Here is a 16,634-nt window from a genome sequence, read left to right on the forward strand (position 1 = left end):
AATTATCTGCATTTCACTAAATTTTTCAGGACTTGTGGTCTTCATCAAACATTCAGTGAGAGTTCTTTGCAAGAACTTTCTAAACACTGTTCTACAAATTAAAAGTGAAATTATGTAATTAGAAGAAAATGGTAGCTTTTAGAGACTATTAGTCATTTATACTTCAACCTGTTAACCAGGTTAAAATTACAGCGTTAGAGAAACTTAAAAGACTCCACAGTAAATCACCTTTATGTTTTTTTTAGTTTCTCTCCTTGACACAGTCAAGTTTCATATTTACTTCTTTCAATATAGGAAGCACAAGCAATACCTTTGTATAGCTACTAGGTTTGTACTATACATGCCACATACAGATGTCTGTCTATATTCTTTATATGGATACATATATAATTATATATATATATACATATATTCAGACATATACATATGCATACATATATGCTCAGTGTTTTCTCTTTGCAATTCAAACACACAAAAGAACAGCTTTTTAAAAGACAGCACTTCATGAGAGACATCATTGTTACAATAGCACGTTGACCTCTATAGAAGTAAAGGCAAACCCCACTATCTCCATTAAGAGTAACTTAGAAACTTTTAGTTCATTTTGGATCTCAGTCTAGTGATCTTCCTGCTACAGCTTGTAATGCATGTGCATGTGTCTGAGTCCTCAAAAATATACAATGATTCTAAGACAAAACAGAAAATTCTGCTGCATGTTACATCTGATAAAACGTCTGCTTCATTCATTTCACTGCTGCTACTAAAAGTGAAAATACTGCATGCAGTATTCCTGTTATATTAATCCAAGGCAAGTGAGTGATTGCTATGTTTGTAAGTCATCTAATTGTTTTGTTAAAGGTTAATAGTAGTTCAGAAAATATATGATTTTTTTTTTTTTTTGGTTTTTCGAGACAGGGTTTCTCTGTGGCTTTGGAGGCTGTCCTGGAATTAGCTCTTTTAGACCAGTCTGGTCTCAAACTGACAAGAGATCCGCCTGCCTCTGCCTCTAGAGAGCTGGGATTAAAGCTGTGCCTCAGCCCCTACCCCCAACCAAATGTATGACCTTTAAAAAAGAAAACCTGAACTATAGCCTATTGCTTTGCATTGTCTTTAGCTTTCTGGGAACCATAGTGTTAAGTCCCAAATGCTGGGACAAATGGCTGAGGGCCCTGTTTAACATATCAAAGCAAACCTTTTCTGACCATCATTCCTCAGTTCTTACCTGCTACAGGGTATGGATGGCATATGTAGCTCTCTGCCCTGAGCTGGGATGCTCCTCCCCCAGAGGCTCTTCCCTGTGTAACCCTGCCATTTTGGTTACCTAGTGCCCTTTTGTACCTGTGCTCTCTTGGCTACTGCACACATTCTCCTCTCTCCCTGCTCCCCACACCCTCCCCCCATTGTCCCCTTCAGTCTGGTCATGACAACTCCAGACTCTGCCCAATGTCCCATCCCATCCCTATCTTCACCTAAGCTCTGCCTCTTATCTACAGTAAACCTTTTCCTCCACCATACTTAAAAGAAGTCATGTCATTTTCTTTTCTTTTTTTTTTCATTCACATAGTCCCATCTCTTTTGCCATCAGGTGTTTCTTTGTAAATTTTGGAGAACTATTTTAATTAAGAACAGAAGATAACTGACACAATGAATTCATTTGTGGAACTTGAATTTTATTGTTTTCTTTGCTTCCCTTGGGCCCCTGCCTTTTGGTGTTTCTGGTTGCCTCTCACATGAACAAAACCTGACTCAGATAAACACCATTTGCTAGTCGGTCAGTAAAGAGAAGTCAGTCTTACTTCTTTTTCTTTCCTTTTAAAAATTGCCTAGTGGTTCACAAGTTCAGTGAAGAACCCCCGGGGGCCTGGCTATACTAGTAGATGCTAAAGAGCTTATTTGATGATGGCGGTCATTCGACTTTTGTTACTGTAGTTCATTTTGCCTTTTTTTAAAAACTAGTTGCCAGATGGTATCTAATTATATAGATCATAAAGAATAACTGATATGTAATTATGCATCTAATGTCTTTTTTAACCTTATTTTGTTTGAAACACAAAGAGTCTTGCTTTCATTATCATGCAGAAGCTCAAGGCACTAAAGCTTTCCCTGCTTTGGATTAGAATGAGGGACCTCTTGAAACTGAGAGACTGAGGAATATTCTTAGTGTCTATTCACATTCAAATGAGATTGATTATTCACCCAAGCTAGAGGCTTCTCAAAGTCAGTTGAAGTTTTCTTGATTAGGAAGAGGAGTAACTCCCTGGATGACTAAGCAGCAAAGATTTCCCTAACCTCCTTATCTTTTATTTGCTCTTAAGAACATTTTCTACTATAATTTCTTATATTTTTCTAAATCAATAAAAAATCACATATTGTTTTAGAGAGATACAGTTTAGTTATGGTGAATCAGGCATGTCCCTTACCTTCAAGAGACTTGGAATATCTTAAGGAAGACCATTGTGACCAAAACATGGCCAGGAGATCATAGACACATTCCAAGTCCAGGTCAAGAGGGTTCTGTTTGCCTGGCTGTAAGATGAGGAAAACCTTTTCATAGAGCAGGCTCTGTCATCTCACATTCTGCAACAAAGTCTGTCCCTGTATGAAGACTTTACTTCCCTCACCCAACTGAGAACTGAAAACCCTAAAACACAGACAACATGCTTACTAGTTTTGTGCCAACTTGACACAAGCTGAAGTCATTTGATAAAAAGGAAACTCAACTGAAAAAAAATATTCCCACTAGGTTAATGATTGATGTTTGATATGGGAGGACTCAGCTTACTGGGGGAGGTGCTCCACCCCTGGGCTGGAGATTCTAGTTGTATAAGAAGGTAGACCACTGAGGAAACCAGGCTGTGTAAGCCAGTAAGCATTCCTCTAAGGCCTCTGCTTCAGTTCCTGCTTCTACGTTCCTGATATGTTTGAGTTCCTGCTTTGACTTACTTCAGAGACTGACTTTGCTATGAAGTTGTAAACTAGAATGAAACCTTCCTTTCCCAAGTAGCTTTTGGTCATGATGTTTTATCATAGCAATAGCAGCCTTAACTAAGATGGACAGATTAAGAAGAGGAAAGTACAGAGGTATATTAAGCATTGGGTGACATGGGAACCTTCATAAGAGAATGATGACTCAAAGATAAAGGCACATGCATAATTGCAGGTTTAATTGTAATGAGAAATGTGGTCATGGGGATACAGGTACATGTGAATCTGTAGGTTTAGTTTAGATGAAGATAAATAATATAGTTGCAGAGATGCGTGCTTCTACAGAGGGAGTGTGCTATAATAGTAAACTGGAAGGCCCAAGGAAGGACGGTCATTGAGATTCTTCTCTGTGTCTGTGTATTAAGGCATAAACATGGTCCTTTCCTCTGGCCACAGGGACAGCATCTCAGTAACAGTAGGGCTTTAATAGTTAGCAAATTCTGAGCAGATCAGCCTTAGGAAGTATCTGTACTTGTATACAACATGAGTATGTGTAGTATTTCCTCAAAGTCAAAGATTTTTATATTAGTATAGTGAACTCTGATGCCATGAAGTATTCAAGATATGCTATAACACTGAAAAATGTACATTTTCCATTTTAATTCATGTAATTTTAAACGGAAATAGTGCTGTGTGGCTAAAAATTCTATAATGGTTAACTTAGTGGCAGGAGCCTACAGATAAATGGAGTTCTTTCTCTACTGCTGCTTTCACGTTTTACATGTTTGTTTTACATCTAAAGCAATCTGAACTGCTGCATAGAGAGGAGACCATCTCTCTTTTGACATTGACATTTACAGAAACATGCAAGGCATGTCATTTTATCCAGAACAAGAATAAAGAGGCAGGTCGATAAAACAAGACAGAAAACAACAACATCCAACCACTGAGGAATATATTAGGCTTAGCTTATGATGAAGGTGACATTTTATATCAGACGGATGAAAATGATGGATATGTTAATGAGTGCAGGGGGCACAAATGGCTAGCCATTTGGAGGGGAAAGAATCATTACGTTCATACTGCACATCGTATATAGTAGTAAATGTCAGATAAATTAAAGCTTATGTGTGAAAAATGTAGTCACTTCTGGAAGAAAATATTATTGAAATGGAATCTAAGACTTGTATCACATAGCATTGTCCAAGGATGATACCTGAGATAGAAAGCACAGCAAGACGAATAGAGTAGAGCCAGGTAAACGTACAAAATGTACATACTTGTTTATTCTTCCACAAGATGCAGTGTAAACAAAATATAAAAACAAACTAAAAGTATATTTGCAGCATACTCACAGAGACTATAAATCTCAAGGTTTAGTAGTTACCGTCATCAAGCAAACTGAATAAATTGATCAGTGAATAGAAATGTTAAATAATATTCACACAGGCAAAAAGAATGTCTTGTAAACCCAGGGAAAGTATTTAATCTAAAAAGCAACAAAAGTAAGTGGGTAATGCTAAGACCTACTTTTTTGTGATGATTTCAGATTAAATAGTGTACATATGCAGAGCACGGCTGAGAAGCATCATATAAAGTAAGCTCACTCAAGATTTGGGCTATTAAGCTTACTCTAGATTTGGGCTATTTTCTGCACATGTCTAATGAGACACTTTCTCTTTCATGTTGTCACTAGCAAGATTTTGAACATCTACTATGTTGCCTGTTGTATTCAATGGAAACAGAAGAGGAAATTTTTTGTCCTTATAAAGGTTAACATGAAAATTTCTCTGTCTTTATTTCTCTCTCTCTCTCTCTCTCTCTCTCTCTCTCTCTCCCCCTCTCTCTTTCTCTCTCTCCCTCTCTCTCTCTCTCTCTCTCTCTCTCTGTGTCTGTGTGTGTGTGCACTCATGTATTCATGTGGAGATCAGGGAGTTGGTTTGCTTCTACAGTATTTGTCCCTGAAATTGAACTGAACTCCTCAGGCTTGGCAACAAGCACACTTACCCACTGATCCATCTCTATGGCCCAGTTTGCACATATTTTAAAGATAAAAAAGAACATCAAAAGATTGAATTTGGCTGTAGAAGAAACTGATTACTTTGCCATTCTTGGAGAGAACTGTATGCTAACATATAAAAATTCTCTTACTCTTTGAAGAGATCTTTGCCTCTAGCTTTGCTAACAACTGTGGATAGCCTAAGTCCCCCAAATTATGGACAAGCTTAAGTTTTTAGATTATTGAGTATTGTTAAAATATTGAGATGCTTTCATTGGTGAATTTTTAAGAACAAGAGGTGGCATTCGTAAGAACTCTAGTCCCCTGATAGCACTGTGCTCAGAGAGCCTTCCAGGGGATTCAGGCTACCAACCATGGTACAACTGTTTAAGAAGAGCATAGAGGCTGTTGTGAGTGATGGTCTTTGAAATATTGTTAAGAAATATGATGAATCCAAATAGTGGGTAAAACTAAACCAAATATTTCCACACTCTATTCAACCAAGAGATACCAAACTCATGGATTTGAAAAAAAAGTCAATGAGGAAAAGACTATGGGAATATTACAAGGGTCTATTTATTGCTAATGACTGACATGAATGCAACTGTTAAAACAAGTGACTGGGAGAATGTCACTACCACTCAGTTTAATTAGTTAGATAGCCCTTGGATCTTGCCTTTTCCAAAATTTACTTTATGACAAGGAAGCCAGCTACTGATGTTGGCTTCATTTGTACTATCATCCATTAGCTGGATGGTAAAGTGCAAACCTTTCCTAATATTTGCATTAGATACTGGGTAAAGCTTCCTGATGAATCCACCGTACACTGGAGATTAGGAAATGGGAGTTCTGCCAACAGTGACTACTGCAATTTTTAAGGCAGTAAATCTAGCATGGTTTCTTGATGGCTTAGTTTGTGTCCTTGAAGACTGTAACTCCTGTCTAGAAAAATATGAGCAACAATTCCCAGAAAGCGCTATCCATTACATTCAACACACTTGCTGAGGAACGACAATCATCTTTAGAATGCCTGTACAATGTAGTAAAGAGTAGAAAGGCAAGGTACCAGTAGAATTTTAAGAAGAATATAAATGATCTTGAATACATATGCTATCCTTTATTCACTCAGAAACGTTCATGGTGTCTAAGAAATGACAAGTAGGTATGCATATAATTGAAATTCATGCATTGATACACTCAGTAGTGATGGGTCTAAGACATTAGAGTGAGACAAGGTAGATTTGCCTAGGTGAGACACAGGAAAGGGTAATTTAGGTAAAGAGATGGCCGTGTGCATATTGAAGGAAGTTGTTAGTATGTTTCTAAATGACCTAGAAATGACAATTGAAGGTAAATTGTATGGTTCGTATAAAAGAAATGCACAATATAAAACGTCTCAACTGTTGTGATAATAAGTCTGAGAGACTTTTACTGTAGTCCTAACAAGGAAGGTAGAATGTGTCAGGATGAATGCCCATGGCTGGTGGTCAAAGAGCCTGCATCTTTCTTCTCTATAGGTTGCTAACTTATTTATCTGATTAAACAGCAGGGATACAGTAAGCAAAATAATTTAGGAATGTCACTGTGGAAATTTCTTTAGAAATTGAAAGCAGAAAGGAAGGCCAATCTCTGGTTCCTTTTGGATTATACATTTATATGTTTTCTGTATTGATATTGATGTCATATTAAGAATGGTCTTACAACTTGCTTTCAAAATGACACTGTTCTATGATATATTTTAGCTTGATTCATCATCACTACCAATGGATAGGAAGAACTCTAGATGGATTAGTATCTAGAATCTTGTTTGTGTTAACACAGTAAGCTAGTTGCTTATATTAAACTTGCTTATACTAAAATTATATATTAATTTGATTATTTGAAGCATATGATCAAATATATTTTCATTGATAAAGTAGGAATAAACAAAAAGTCTTGATGAACCTTTAAACAAAATTTCCTGATTTACCTGGTCTATATATACTTACGTTGTTGTGGATGTCCAGAGCCAACAGTGTAACATTTGGCTCACAAGTTTCTAAATATTTAAGAATAGTATCCCCTGCCTGATGTTGAGTTGGCTAGCTGTAGCACCCAGTGCATGCAGGTGAATACAAGGGTAATAGACTCGTAATTATAATTACTGAGCTGCTTACTCTGTGCTCAGACACTGTGCACTGACCTTTCTATTGGTATTGCAGTAAGTCCATACAGAAGTCCATACATCATTCTCCTCACCTGAGAATCTGTGATCATGGAGTAATGGATAGCACGGAGCAAGATGAATTATGTAGAAAAGAATAGATTTGAATCCATTATCAAGGACCAATTTTTATGCTTTTTTTCATGCAATGTCACATGCTAGATGGAAGCTAGATTGATTTTTAAGTAAAATCAATTTAAGAGGGAGAAGGCCATTTATATAAGGAGACAAAAATGAGAAAGAAATGAGATGGAAGAAGAAGAGGAGGAGAAGGAAAGGGGTAGAGGAAAGGAAGGGAGGGAGAGGAGAGAAGAGGAGAGGAGAGTAAGAGAGGGGGTGGCAAATCCCACAACAAGCAGCACAAAGAACTTTTCAGTCTAGTCAGTTGTGGTAAAAGATGTTTTTTGTTTTTTTGTTTTAATTTTGATAATGGTCATTGTAGTAAAGAACACAGTGATGTTTTTGGTACCTGTGGCATACCTAACAAAAAGCTAATGGATGAAGGATTTATTTTGGATCATAGTTTAAGGGGGTTCCATCTATGTTGGCAAAGGAGACATGGTGAAGATCACGGTGACTAGAGTGAATGTCTGGGACTTCTCAACAGCCCAGATCAGAATCCGAATCGGAACAGTATTGCATCTACAGACTTATGTTCCTCCCTCTGACCTTATGTTACCAGTTAGTCCCTAAGCTCAGAAGGTTACACAGCTTGGGACCAGCTGTGTAACTCCTGGGCTTGTGAGAGACATTACATATTCAAATAACAATGCCCATTCACCTCTGACAGAGACAAGTGAGACAACAAAGGCCGTAAGCATCGAGCTGATTGGTTCTTGGGATAACAAATGTTTGTGTGTAGTGATATATTGTTTATAATTTATTAAAGCTTGCCTGAGGATTCAGAAAGCAAAATCAGGCACAAGTCATGGAAGCCAGGCACACACCTTTAATCCTAGTAGCCAGAAGCTGGAGGTGGTGGTACACACCTTTAATCCTAGGACTCGGGATTAAGAAGTAGAAGGATCTCTCTGAGTCCAAGGCTACCTAGGAATACACGAGACTGAATCAGTCTAAAAGAGTGACAGAGCTCACGCCTGTTATATAAGACATGTATATAAGGCAGAAGCAAAGTCTCAGTATCAGGCCTCTTCATTCTCCAGCCATGCTGAGAATTGGAACACCCCAGCTCTGTTAGAGGTGAGAGCTCTCTGGTAGCTTGGCTGCTTTGCTTCCCTGATCTTCAGCTTGAATGCCAGTATCTGTCTCTGGGTCTTTTTATTCATACAACATTTGTGGATGTGAGTGGGTATTTGCTTCTTCATTTTTGTTACACCAGAGATACTCATTGAACAAACATGCTCTGACCTTGGTGGCCTTTGTCTCCTTTCTTAGCGGAAGATTTATGAGCGCCATGTAGGACACACAATAAACCTTTCCCCAAGCTGTCTCCATTACTTCTTTCTACATGACAGTGACTATCAGGCCTTATGGAGCCTTGCTGGTGAGAATTCCAAGATTTGTGGCAGGAGATGATGATGCTAGCAGTAGCAGGAACCATAATTCTTACCTTGGTACCTGCATACCAAATCCCACTACACATTTTTTTCATAGTGAGCCTGGATGTCAAGCATGTTTAATGTGATCAGCTCATGTAGGTCAGAAAGAAATTAGAGATCTTAGCAAGGGACTGAGAGCTGTAAGTCTTCATTAGTGATTCACACCTACCCTAGGGTTACAACAATCTGTTATAAAACCCTGTGAGTTAAAGCCAGCTTTACTGTCCTCTTCTGTGCTGAGGAGGTGATAGAAACTCAGAGACGGTAAATAACATTTACAAGGTCACATAGTAAAGTGTTAAAGAAGTGCTTTAGAGTCTGTGGTCTTCAAGCCACAGACTTTGTCTATCCATGTGCTTCTGGTTCCTAGAAACTAAATAGCAGAGTACCATGAGTGTTTCAACATATCATGTGATTTATGAACTAAATGAGTATATTATTATTTCCCAGTCTAGCTTTTTATTCCACAGTTAGTAGGGCTAAATATAAAAGCATTTGACCTCAGGTCAGATCTGTAAGTTTTGATGTGATTGGATAATATTATGTACTTATTAATTCAATAAACAGAGTGTCATCCAGAACCAGAACTCAACATATTGGAGAGAGACAGTTTGCAATGATAACAGTAAGATATAGGTTGTAAAATAGGTAACATTACAAAATGTTCCTGCAGAAGTTGTTTGCCAGCTTTGTTTTATAGATTTGTAAAGGGGATCACAGGCGGGATGGTATTTGCTGTGAAGTCTTTGAAGGAAGAGCTAGCATTCAAGGAACCATTTAAATAAGTCCCAGAGAGATACAGGACTGTTGAATTAATATTACTTTGAAACTTTCATTCAGCATAAAGGTACATAATTTTCTCTAAGCATGATACTAGTGACTTGGAATACCTTCTACTTTTTTACCATATTTAATATTGAAGTAAATTAAGTGATGGAGAACACTACTGGTGGGGCAGTAGATCAAAGATATATTTGAAAAAAGAACTCAATGTATTAAACACTTTCCCAAATTTTGTAGGAAGATACAGTGTTGACTTTTGTATATTATCAGCAGTGGGGATAAACAGGGCTGATATTTGAACAGTTCTTTAAGATGAATAGGACTTATTGATCAAATTTATATAGTATGTGAGAATATGGGGATTTAACAGCAAAAAGAAATAAAAGTGTTTTCATTCTAAAACTGGGAAAAAACTCTCAAAAGACTGTGGTATTTAAAATGTCTTTTCTGATTTTTATTGTTATTGTTTGGTCTTTTAGAAGCCCTTTTGTTTTATTGTGTGTATATGTCTCTTCATAAAGTATCCCAAATTAATTTTCTATTCATAAATTAAACAACTTAACTTCATTAATATTTATAATCTGAAGTTAAATGATCAAATTTCATGTTTATGTCCCCTCTAATTGAGTAGCAAATACATTCAATATACATTCAATATGTAATTAACTTAATGGATTTACCTATTAAACAAGCCCACCATTAGTTGATGAACAAAGGAAAGATCAATTATTTAATACTGTGAGGGTTTTGGTATAATAATGTAAGATCAAGTAGAATGTTAGCTTAGGCTTCTTGTAAATGAGTGTATCACTAGGAAAGCAAATAAATACGGTGTATTAACTCTCTGTAGACAAGATTCAGGAGGTGTATTCTTGGATAATATTTTAGGTCAGGATTCCTAGCAAATGAAGTACCTTTGCTTTGATCTCCAGCCCACACTGTCTTCCTCCAAGTCAGGGCTTGCAAACACTTGCAATTACAGACCCTGCCTGAACAGATTGCTGAGGAGGACGGATGTAAATTGTGTGGCAACTCTGCTAATCAGAAGAGTCTTTGGATGCATTTCATTTCGTAATTAAGCCAGATCCAGGATGTTCTTTGCCTGGTGGAAGGAACAGTGGTTTAAGAAGCTGAGTACTCATGTTAAAATAACAGCTCTATTGCTAATTAGTTTAAGAATTCTGTCAAGGTAAAAGTTATATGAATCTTAATTACCTCATGTATAAATTATAAATAATGATGCCTGCCTTATCAACTACAGAGTGGTTTTATATGCCAATGCCATTATATAGGAAAGCAGGTGGGCTTTTATAACCCTTCTGAAACTGCTACAACCAAAACAGTAAACTATAAGCTCAATATATCACACCCATTGTGAAGAGTAATAGCAACTGTCTGCTCATTTTCTCAGCCATTTATCTTTTTCTAGTTTTGCTAACTTTGGATCTATATATTTTCAAATTACACTTAGGTAGCATGATGTGAGAATTAATTTTGATCATCAGCCTAGAGTGAGTGACACCTAGGAGGCTGGTCAAACATCCTTCTAGGTATGTCTGTAAGGCCATCTCCAGAGCTGAATAAGGAGAAAGCCCCATCCTGAAAGTGGGCAATGCCGTTCCAAATGGCTGGAGATCAGATTCACTAAAAGGCCCAAGAGAAGATGCCCTTGAATAAGCACTCTGTCTGCTAACGTCTGCGTGTGTGAGCTGATGTCTTTCTGACTTGTGTGTCCCAGCTTGATATCCAATTACATGGTGGCCTCAAAACAATGAAAACAGTCAAACATGGAGTGAAATCTCTAAAAGCAAAATAAATCAACCGTGGGCCAAAACTTCTAAAATCCAAATAAAACGTCTTTCTCTTGTAGTTGTGTCTTTTTCATTATTTATTATAGAAACATTCTATGTAACACGCATGGGGAGGGATATAGCTAACTGTCGTACGTTTGTCTTACGATATTCTCAGACTAAATATATTTGACCAAGTACTTTGTATTATCTGAGGAAAATAATGACTTGGGGTTATTTTTTCCCACATTGTTTAACAGTCGAGTTTTTAGAAAAAGCTTGGCATTTTACATGCATTGTTATAAGGCAACCAAATTTAAAATAAAAAATAATGGATATAATGAAGATAATGATGAGAATAATATTGCCAGGAAACTATTGAGTGTTTTTATGGCAGATGTCAAGTGTTTTAATTTATTAATTTTTCCTCAAACCGAGATTTGAGGAACTCAAAACTATCTACTTTGTTTAGTCTGTATTAACGAGTCAGGTTTCTCTGTTTACCTTGGATTTAGTTCCATGAATCAGTTTCAGAATGAGGATACTAGCAGGTGTAATGATTGACTAATAAATAGGTCAGTATCATATCCTCATTTAACAAGAACAAAATTAGGACAGAAGGAAATTAAATAAATTTATATAGAGTCATACCTACAAAAACATACAGGCTGGCATTTGAGGCTATTTAATTCATCTCTGTAATCTGGGAGGACCACAAAAGTGGTTCACAATATATGGCCTACTGTGTGTAGGCAAGATCAGAAATCATAAGTCAGATTTATATGACCTTTCAAATTTTTACTGATAAAAGTTTCTCAAGAGGTTCTTGGCATATGAATGGCAAATTTTAGGATTAGCAGAATGTTGAAAACGTAGCTGTGTCTTAGTATGCAATTAGTAGGTAATTACTTACGCATAACTATAAACATCACATTATAAACATTTTAATTTTAGTTGTGATCAAAACAATGACCAGCATGACAAGATAACCACAAAATGCAACATTGCCACTTATATATTGGTGATAAGCAAGAGCTGTCTAACTGAACTTAAGGCCTGTTTAGTGGAATTCATGCCTGGCTTTGTAAACTGAGCTGAACACCTGTGACCAAAGAGGTCATGAAACCTGCAAGAGAGCCTACTACTGCTACTTTCCTAAACCAGAATAATTTCTAGCTGAATTCTAAATATTTATTCCTATACTCACATACTTGAAGCTCTCACTCCTCATCAAAGATGTCTTGTTTTGAAGCAGAGGAGACCACTGAAGAAAGACACTTTTGGCCAAAAGTCACAGAACAATTGCTCTTACGGTGCTCAACTCTAAATGAGCCAAACAACACAACTCCTACATCTAAGTCATTGGGAACATCTTGGAAGAGCAGATAAAAAGATTGCGAGAGTCAGAGGACCATGATATCTACTGTTAGGCTGTGTCTTCTATGTATATAGTGAAGGTGCAACAAAGAATTTCAACAATTTGTCTATAGTTGGTTGCTTTACTCTTTGACTCTTTGCCTCTTTAGGGGCCTATCACAGAGCTTCCAAATAAATCACATGGAGGCTTATTCTTTCTTTTAAATGCTGGTCTTGGCTTGGTTTGTTTCTAGCCAGCTTCTAACTTAAATTACCCTGTGTACTTCTTGCCTCTGGGCTTTTATCTTTATCATATATAACTTTCTTTACTTATTACTGTGTGACTTGCTGTATGACTGGGAGGCTGGCCTCTAGAGTCCTCCTCCTCCTTCTCTCACTCCTAGATCTCCTCCTCCTAGATCTCACCTCCTATTTATTTTCTCTGCTTGCCAGCCTTGCCTATCCTTGCCTCTGCCTTGCTATTGGCTGTTCAGCTCTTCATTAGCCCAATCAAGTGTTCTAGACAGGCAAAGCAACACAGCTTCACAGAGTTAAGCAAATGCAACATAAAAGAATGCAACACACCTTTGCATCATTAAAACACTGTCCCATAGCATAAACAAATATAACACATCTAAAAATAATATTCCATAGCATGCGTCTGCCTAAACAAGGCCTGAACAATAACAATACTAGTTAACAAGCCAACATGGATAGGGAAAATCCCACAGTGACCCACTCTAAGTTGAAAAGTTATAGACACTTAATGACAGCTGAGAGAGCATGAGTCATTTTCTTAGGGATGAGGACCCTAACTGGCTATCACATATCAACTGGTCATCCCTAAATACATTTATATGAGCAACACTAAATAGACTCAGAAGGTTAGATATCTGCATTTATTCCTTTAAATATACATTTATTTATGTATAATAATAATAATTAAAGAAAAAGAGGTCATGATTTTGAGGGGAAGTAATGGGGTGTGGGAGAAGTTGTATGGAAGAGAAGGGACTAATATAAATACAAGTAAACATGCATGAAAATTTTAAAGTGGAAAAAATGTAATCTTAACTCATGTAAAAAAAATCACATGTAAATTCAAATCATTAAAAATGGTTGCAGTGAAAAAAATTCCAAGATTTCTTTATGTTAAAAAATTACATCCATCTCATTGGGATGAAAAATCTTTCATTTTGAATAAATAGTAAAAGTATGTGAATATTAAGGAATCATTTTAAAAGAAACTTCTCTATGATTTTCCATTAAATATTAAATTCTGGCCACCTATATTTAGCACAGGGTGATTTTTAAAATTGTGTTAGTCTTAATTATCTATGTATTTTATGCTGGCAACTAATTCTACCCAGATGCTGAGACTTAAGATGTGAAAGTCAAAAACAAATTCATATAATGAACACCAACACATCTACCCAGCTTGAGTAAACAGTAAAGGGCAGATCAACTTACAACAACATACTGGTGGAGTATATTTTCCTAACAGAAATATTCAATCCTTTGTTCAACGTCACACAGGCAGCAACCTCATGGCATTGGTTTTCAGTCATGCAGTGGAAACCATGCACCAGTTTTAAACACTATTTACTTTGTGATTTTTAATCATTGTATTCTTGTTTCAGTTTGGTTTTAAGTTGTGAGAGAGGGTACAGGAAGCAAGGGAGAGTTACAGACAGACAGACAGATAGACAGACACACACACAGACACACAGACACACAGAGGGAGAGGGAGGAGAGGGAGGGAGGGAGGGAGGGAGGGAGAGAGAGAGAGAGAGAGAGAGAGAGAGAGAGAGAGAGAGAGAGAGAGAGAGAGAGAGAGAGAGAGAATGACTGCATGATTATTACCTGCCTTGTGAAATTATTGTGAGGTTAAATTGGAGAGTGTATGTGTTAGTGCTTTTAAAGTCAGACCGGCCTGCACAACCTTAGATATTATTTATATCCTCTTAAAATAGTCATCATCAGTAGGTTTACCATGGCATTTAACAGTTGAAAGGCATTCAAGCATTACAGAGTTCTGTTCTGACAAGGGAAAGATAACAGAGGCTAAAACGAATGCTTCCTAATCCCCATCCACTCACCAAGGTTGCTGTGAATTGATAATACTCCTCCGGAATTTCCCTCTGTAGTTCGCTAGCATCAAAGGCCGAGGACTTAGCGAAGCTATTCAGCCGCTGGCAACATTTATCTACAGAGGTCCGTATCTTTCAGCTTACAAAGTTGTAAAAACAACCTGCCAAGATGAAAGACGCCAAATATTGCTTCACATTTATTTATAGCCGGTTATCCTATCCTGAAGAAATACTGACTTTGTCCATCTGCGCTACGCAAGCACCTGGTAGCCGCTCTTAAGTGCGAAAGTGGAGATTTGGTAAACTCTTGATATCAGTTTAAAGCAGTTTGCCTTCTCACAAGACAAAAAGGTTAGAAAAGGAAGGAAGTCATTCCTATGGTTTTGTTGATTTTATTTGTAGTTTGCCCTCTTCGTTTCCATAGACTTTTATGTGCTATCAATTCATATCTCCTTTTAAGGAGCAGGTATTATTTTTATGTCTTCATAGCCAGTTTCGGCACGTTTGTGAGGCGGATTTTGTAGAGTGATAGACATTTTCCAAGTATCAAAGTGTTCTCAGAACTGGGGAGCCGGCTCAGGGCTTGAACTCGTGCTGGTTTGTCTTTTGTAAACTTGACCGGAGCTGGAGTAAGCTGAAAAGGGGAATCTCTGTTCAGGAATTGACTCCAGCTGATTCGCCTGTGGACAGCTCTGAGAGGTCCCAGTCCAGTGTGTGTTAACACGAAAGCCAACCAAGCAAGCACTGTCGGTGCTCAAGAGCACGTACACATCCCATAACTCAAAAAAGTGGTTTCGCAGCCTCATCGGCGTTTCAAACTATAAGCAATATGAAGAACAAAGGAAATGCTAAGGTTAGAATAAATGTTATTAGGTATAGTTTAATTAATAAAATAAAAGCAGGTGTGATGAAAAGGGCCGATTTTACATTCCCGATGAGCAGAGGTTAAACTGGGGCTCAGAGACGTCAGGTGTTTCTCAGTATCGTTCAGCAGTACATGTCCAGAGTCGGGGTTCAAAGGGCGCGTGTACAGTATGAGGTAAAAGTCTTTGTGTGTATTCATATACAGATCACTTTTTAAATTCCATCACGTGGACGGACTGGTCAGGACTTTAGGCATTTCTGACTACTGTTTTCCCAGACAGAGAACTGTTGCATCTTTGTGTCCTTAAGACCCAAATTGTCAGTTTTAACTCCTAATGAGTAATTTAATATTTGCTTTGTGTTTTCCACAGTGCGTTAGCGTTACCAAGAGTCTGGAGCGCAGGTTAAACAGTGCTGTTGGAACGCTGGGGTCATAGGGGCCCTGGATGTGAACCTCAGTGGTCGGCTTTTCTCCTGTTGATGGAAGTGTTCCAGATCCCCACAGTGTTATTTGGGAGGCATTTTCTCCTCCCTTCATTACCATTCCTTGACGTGTTACTTTGACCCAATCTTATAGTCTTGGCATTGAAGGTTAGAGTTATTTTTCTGATAACACACTCTATAAGATTTAGTGTTCAAGACCCGCTTATCTCTGTGAAAGCCTGGTTAAGAGTCTGTGTGTGAATGCTGCTTTCAGCTTTATCCTGCGGGTTCCAAAGCGGCCAGAGTTTCTAAAATTTCTTAATAACGACAAGCTACTTTTCCTCAATTGTCCCTTAATTTGTTTTAGAATATTCACAGTGTAAGTTCTTCTTATTAGATTTGTCTTTAACTTGTTCTCTCTCTCTCTTTGTCACTCATATGCAGACTACTTTTCATTTCTTTTGCTGCTAACTATATTATTTAAATGCAAAAAATATGCTAAGTGGAAGCATTGGGAACAAGCTCAAATACCACTCTAAAGTGAAAAAAAAGATTAAAAAGGAAAGGAGAGATTCTACAGTGGCTGCCATCATAGGGACTAATTATTCTTTCTTAAAGCAAGACAGAGAAGGGTTTCTGCCA

This window comes from Mesocricetus auratus, unplaced genomic scaffold (assembly GCF_017639785.1).
Source record: "Mesocricetus auratus isolate SY011 unplaced genomic scaffold, BCM_Maur_2.0 Super-Scaffold_6730, whole genome shotgun sequence".
NCBI lineage: Eukaryota > Metazoa > Chordata > Mammalia > Rodentia > Cricetidae > Mesocricetus > Mesocricetus auratus.